Consider the following 6,822-nt stretch of genomic DNA (forward strand, 5'->3'; position numbering starts at 1 on the left):
AATGGCTTTGGCGGATTCAAACCGCTGAGGGCGGCCTGTGGCTTGAGATTATCTGCGCGAAGTACCTTCGCAAGCAGCCACTCGCATTCGCTCCTAGGACTGGTGGGTCCCAATTCTGGCATCGCTGATCCGTCTGATGTCGGTTTTGCGCATTGGGACCTCCATTAAAGTAGGTATCGGATCCGGCACCCTGTTCTGGCTAGATCGATGGGCAGGGTCCCGTCCCTTTGCGGAGTGCTTTCATGTGCTGTTCGCGATCGGCGTCCGCCCATAGCTCTCTGTGGCTGCGGCCTTAGCTGACCTAGGCGCTATTACCTTCCGCCGTACCTTCGGGGTGGTGGAACTTGTGCAATGTGATGAATTGCTTGCGTGTATTGCCCTCCACCCTCCCTCCTTGGAACCTGATTCGCTATCTTGGCATCTCGAGTCAAGTGGCAGATTCTCGACTAGATCCTTATATCAGGCGATTATCCCCATGCTTGGCCCGGTGGAACTATCGGTGCTTTGGGAAATCAAACTCCCCTTGAAAATCCGCATATTCCTCTGGCAATGGGTTCGCGGCCGCCTACCTTCGGGTACGAAGGTCTGCAAACGTAATGGCCCTGGGGATGGCCTCTGCCCCATTTGTTTGGTACCGGAAGATTGCAACCACATCTTCTTTCGGTGCCCTGCGGCGCAGTTCCTATGGAGCTGCTTCCGGGAGGTGGTTGGTGGCAATTGGTGCCATGACAACCTCCCGGACTTATTTGAGGAGGTTCTTAGGCTCCCTAGTCCTAGTCGCCCCCCATGTGGGTGGCTTTGCGTACCCTCGCGTGGAGCCTCTGGTGTAACCGTAATAAACTAGTCATTGAACGCATGATTCTTTGCCGTGTGACTAATGCGATCTACAAAATGTGTGGCTTCTTACAGCTTTGGAGACCGCTTAACAAGCGGAGAGACCGGAACCCCATCGACTTCATCATAGCTGGTCTTCGTTCTTTGGCGTCGGCATTTGTGCCTCCTCCGCCACCACCACCACCACCTCCCGAGCCGGATTAGCTTTTTTTAGCTTTGTTTGGGGCTTGTCTTGTTGTGCCTCCAGCGCGACTTTGACTTGATTGTACTCTGTACAGTTATGTTGGATGCTTGGTTCGTTGCTTTATAATATAAAAGCGGAGGGAAATCCTTTTTCGTAATATCATTTATATTTGACAAAAGTTTGAAAGAAAACAGACCTTCATTTTCTTCTTTTGTTAGTTCATCCACAAACTCTTGCTACTAAGTATCAGTCTATTAAATACTCGTCTTCAATTGAGAGAGAATAAGTCAAACTAGATTGAAATAATTTATATTATAATTGTTTTGATTGGATTCTATTTGTAGTGGGTTCTTATGTCGTGTTGTGGTATGTCTTGCTTAAAAATGTGACTTGTATTATTGAAAGAATCTTCTTATTTAGCTCGGAACTGGCTCGAGATCGTTATAAGCAAAGCACTGCAATTTTCTACAACTCGATCTTGAGATTCACTTCGTTTGACATCGCTCAAATTTTAGTATATGTTAAGCCGAGCCTAGTCTACACGTTCAGACTTTTGTAGCCCTACACACATTTAGAGCGTGTTCAGTTGCCTGCATGTTTCCTATTAGATCCACTTTTTGTTGTTCGATAGTTGCATATGGCATCCTCAACTATGTTGAGTTTAGCCCAAATACACCCATGTTGAAATTTCATTATATATACTTACGTATATAGTGAAAATATGAACCCACCTTTTATTTATCATGATTGGCAAAAAAAATTGTCCATTTGTCACTCTCGTGGTGTCCTCGCCACCTTAAAAGAAAGGTAACCACATCTTGCTAAGATACATTCTACCAAACATAGTTTTAGTTTAGCATGTCTAATCACATACAGGCTACCAAACAAATGTCTCAGCTTAAGGATGACAATAGGTAGGGTATGGGCATGGTAGAGCAATACCATACCCATACCTATATAGCCAGTGGGTATAAAATTCTATCCGTACACGTACCCATGGGTATGAAACTTCACTCATACCCATACCTGACGGGTACCCGTACCAATTGGGTACCCAGTGGGTAGAACAAATAGTATACAAGTTGTTCACAATTTTACGCTCATTGATAGCACATTTGACAGAAAAAAGAATCAATTATCTCAGCTCAATAACAGGCAGATGAGTCAATGGCATATATCAAAATTTAGAAATCACAACATACTCTTAATTCAATGGGAGTCGAGTCAGAGGACAAATTAATAACTAACTGACGGCAACTTAACATTAGTTCACAAACAAGCATGGTATGGGTATAACCGCGGGTACAAGATTATATCCATACCCTACCCATGACTTAACGGGTAGGATATGGGTACTACCCATGAGTATAAAAGTGTGCTCATACCCTGCCCATGCGGGTAACCGTACCCGTGGGTAAAATTGCCATCCTTACCTCAGCTCGGCTTGTCTCAACGCATACACTGCTACTAAACAGTTGCATGTATTTTTATTTATTTATTGCGAGGAAAACTTTCAATCTATTCATCAATTGTTAAGGTAGTACAAAGAACATCAGAAGTAAAAAATAGATTCATGTCCGTAGACCACCTAGCAACGACTACAAGTACTGGAACGAGCCCAAGGCAGGCTGCCATCATTGCCCCTCCCTCATCAGAGCCGGGCAAACCTTGTTGTAGTAGACCGTTGGAGAGTCGTCATGCAAAAGCCCCATAGACCAGCGCACCAGGATAGCAACCACCGCTGATGAAGAGATGTGTACATCAGAAGGATCCAACCTGTAGACACATGAATACAAACGAACGAAGATCGGATCCACGTGGATCCATCGAAGACAAACGTCGACCGGATCCCGCGAGATCCAATGGAGATAAACCTCCATACGCCCTCCGATGATACTAGAAACACCACCAGGACGGAGGCTAGGCAGGGAGGACCTTATTCCATCTTCAGAGAGCCGCCGCCGCCTCGCCTCTCTAAGCAGGACAGAAACCCTAACAGAACTCAAAAAACCATATGAAAACGAAGCCCTCCCGCCGGCAAGAGCCGGGATCCACCATGCTTTCATGACCCTAAGACCATAGAAGACGAGATAGACATGAGAAACCCCAGCGATTAGGGTGCCCTCGTACATGAGAGCCAAGGGGTACAACAGTTGCATGTACGTAACATTTCTATGCCCAATATGTCTAGGAGAACATATATACTATTTCCTCCGTTCGGAATTACTTGTCTCGGAAATGGATGTATCTAGACGTATTTTTTAGATACATCCATTTCCGCGACAAGTAATTTCGAACGGATTAAATAGGTTTTTTTGCGAGATAAAATATACTAGGTTTTTTTTTTGCGAGATAACACAGAAATCCCTTTTGGAGCTCGGGCTCCGGTGAGGCCTCCAAATTCAAATTTGAATAGAAATTCATATTTTTACATTTCAAAAAATTCTGAAAAAATTACAGATATACATGAAGGCATAAAACACATGTGTTTAAATTTTCAGTTCAAAATACATTGAAATGAGGGCTGTGCAAAAAAGACAAATCTCGGGCTATTTGACACATGATACTATTCATCCTCCTAGATCATGAATTTGTCTTTTTTGTACAGATCACAACTCAAGGTATTTCATCATGAATTTTTACACACGTGTGAGTTACATCCTTACATATATGCATATTTTTTTCAGAATTTTTTGAACCATAAAATTTGAATTTGAATTTTTCAAAAATAAAGGCCTCCATGGAGCTCGGCCTTCAAAACGCCTTTCTCAAGATAACATATATACTAGGTTGATAATGCTACCAAACACATCGGTAGTCTCGGAATCTTGATGCAAGTTTTTTTTTTATGTTTGAGATGCTTTGTACATCCAGTGAACTTTTACAATAATTCCAATCCTTTAAAAAAATACACGTCCTCCTTTTTTAGATGTAGAGAAAATTATGTTTTTGGTCCGTCAAGTTCCCTAAAAGTATAGAATTGGTCCCTTAAGATTTTTTGGAATACGTTTGGTCCTTCAAGTGTCAAAACTGGATAAGTTTGGTCCAAAACTATATTTTGAGCATGTTGACCGGGTTTGACCATGTTTGACTGGGTTGACCAGGTTTGATCGATGAACGGTAAATTCAAAAAAGTAGCAAACAAAATTAAAAAAAACTAAAATTTTGTGACAACCAACATGCTTGGGTGCGCTCGGTGCGTGTAAATTTTTGTGGTCAAATAACATCCGAGGAGCCCTAGCAAAAAAGAACAAACTTTGGCTTATTTTTGTGAGTCAAAAATTGTTTTTGACCACGAACTCCTCAAATGTCAAAACAACACACAAATTTTCAGGCACCTAACGCACCCAAGCATCTTGGTTGCCACAAAATTTAATTTTTTTTAATGTACTGTTCATCAGTAAAACCTGGTCAACGTGGTCAAAACCAATCAAACATGATAAAACCGGGTAACGTGCTTTAAATCTGGTTTTGGACCAAACTTATCTAGTTTTGAGACTTGAAGGACCAAATGTATACCAAAAATCTTGAGGGACCAAGTCTATACTTTTGGAAAACTTGAGGGACCAAAAGCATACTTTTCTCTTAGATGTACCAAACATATCCTTGCCACGGTGTTGTGCATGCATGAGTCGTTGGTGGCCTGCACGCCCGAGCCCGACAGCCTCACCCTTTCAGACATTGTCATATGCGGGCCCTCGATGCGCCATGGAATCGCTTCGCGCTGCTGATGGTGGTGACGCGAGGTAGCTGCAGGCGTCATGTGGCCGTCGCGACGGGGGATGACTTTTTTTCGATAAACAGGGGATCACCCCCGGCTCCATTTCATATAGAAAGAAACCATAGCATAGCAGTACCTTACAGACCCGAAACACCCATACTGAGAACAGTCTACAGCCAGAATAGTCTCAGGAGGAGATCTACCTCCCAAAACAGACTTTGAAACAAAAACTACCGAAGCATTCTACAAACAGACATCAACATTACTTACTCTCGACCACCAACCTTACACTCAAACCACTCCAAACATGAGGCGAACACACTCTAGGCTGACCTAGATAGAGAGACCCCCCTCCCCACCGATGCTGACCACATGGATGCTGTCGGCTTCCTCTGGGTGCTGTAGTTGGTACTCCAGCGTGGCCCTTCCTCCGTGTGCAGCATTTCCAACTGCCTTTTTCCAGAGCCCAGCATCAACGATTTGGTCTTCAAACCACTTGTGGCAGCTCAGCCTGGTTCTAGCATCAATGGATTTCTCAGGGTTCTCCAGATCAGATCTTGAAACTCTTGCATTCCCCCCCCTGGACATCTTAGAACAGCTTGGTCCAGTCCCTCAGATAGCGGTAAACTAGCCCCAGAACCCGTTTCATAGAAATCCAAGAGCACCTATTAAACACTACAGAATTCCTAAAATTCCAGAATCCCCACAGTACAGCAGAGCTCACAACATTCAGTTGCTTGCATTTTTTGGCGCACAGCCAGTATTTAGCCACAGATTCAAAACCAACCACAGAAATGTTGAAGACAGTATTAACCTCAGCCCAAACTAGCCTAGCTACCACACATTCAAAAAGCAAGTGACGAACAGATTCAATCTCCTTGCAAAAAACACACTCCAATGGCTTCACTATGCCTCTCTTCCTAAGATTATCACAAGTCATGATTTTATTCTGTGAAAAGAGCCATAGGAAGCCTTGCACCCTGGGTGGAACTTTCACACTCCAAACAGCAGGGAGGTAAACAGGTTGCACACCCCTGAAATTCACAATAGCATACAGAGATCTAGAAGAATAAACCCCTTTTGACTCATATTTCCAGATCAAAGAGTCAGCCTCCTGGGAGAAAACAGTCAGTGACAAAATTTCAACCAATTCAAACCATTGTGACATCAGCTCATCTGAGAAGGTCCTCCTGAAGGTGCATTTGAGCTCCTGGCCATCCCAGATCTCTGCAATGGTTTTGTTTTTTTCATTCACCAAGACATACAAGTCCCAGTATTGGGTAGCTAAGGGAGTGTTACCATACCAGGTATCCTCCCAGAATCTAATCAACCTACCATCACCCACTTGCCACTTGTACCCCACTTTCACAGCATGCAATGCCCACATCAACCCTTTCCAAAACTGGGAGGGGTGTGGATCTCTACAGCAAAGGATGTTGGGGCTTTTAGTATTATATTTGTTACCTACAATTCTCCTCCACAAAGAACCCTCTCCAGCAATGTATCTCTTAACCCAAGATCCAATCAGGCAGAGGTTCATATCTTGGAGGTTTGGAACCCCATACCCCCAAACTCTTTTTTCATGCAAATGGAAGGCCAGTTAGCCAAATGAATTTTATGAGCACCATCGGTGTCACTCCATAGACAATTGGCCATATGGGAATTAATCAAATTAAGAGCCCACTTAAGGAATTTGAAAAAAGACAGGAGATAGATAGGGATGCTAGCTAAGCAGGTTTTAATAAGAATAATCCTCCCTAAATATGACAACAACTTTCCTCTCCACCCTGCTATTCTTGACAGAATCTTATCAATCAGGTATTGCAGGTCCTCCCTGCTTAATTTGTCATAGTGTAATGGGATGCCTAGATACTTGATAGGGAAGGATCCCACCACACATTGGAAAATGTCTACAAACTCATCCAACTCCTGTGGAGCAACATTTATGGGAACTAAAGCACTCTTGTGGTAGTTGATTCTCATACCAGACACTTGTTCAAAACAGGTAAGAATCCATTTAAGATTTAAGGCTACTCTACTATCCTTTTCTAGAAACAATAATGTGTCATCAGCATATTGCAAA

Source organism: Triticum aestivum, chromosome 3B (genome assembly GCF_018294505.1).
Source record: "Triticum aestivum cultivar Chinese Spring chromosome 3B, IWGSC CS RefSeq v2.1, whole genome shotgun sequence".
Classification (NCBI taxonomy): domain Eukaryota; kingdom Viridiplantae; phylum Streptophyta; class Magnoliopsida; order Poales; family Poaceae; genus Triticum; species Triticum aestivum.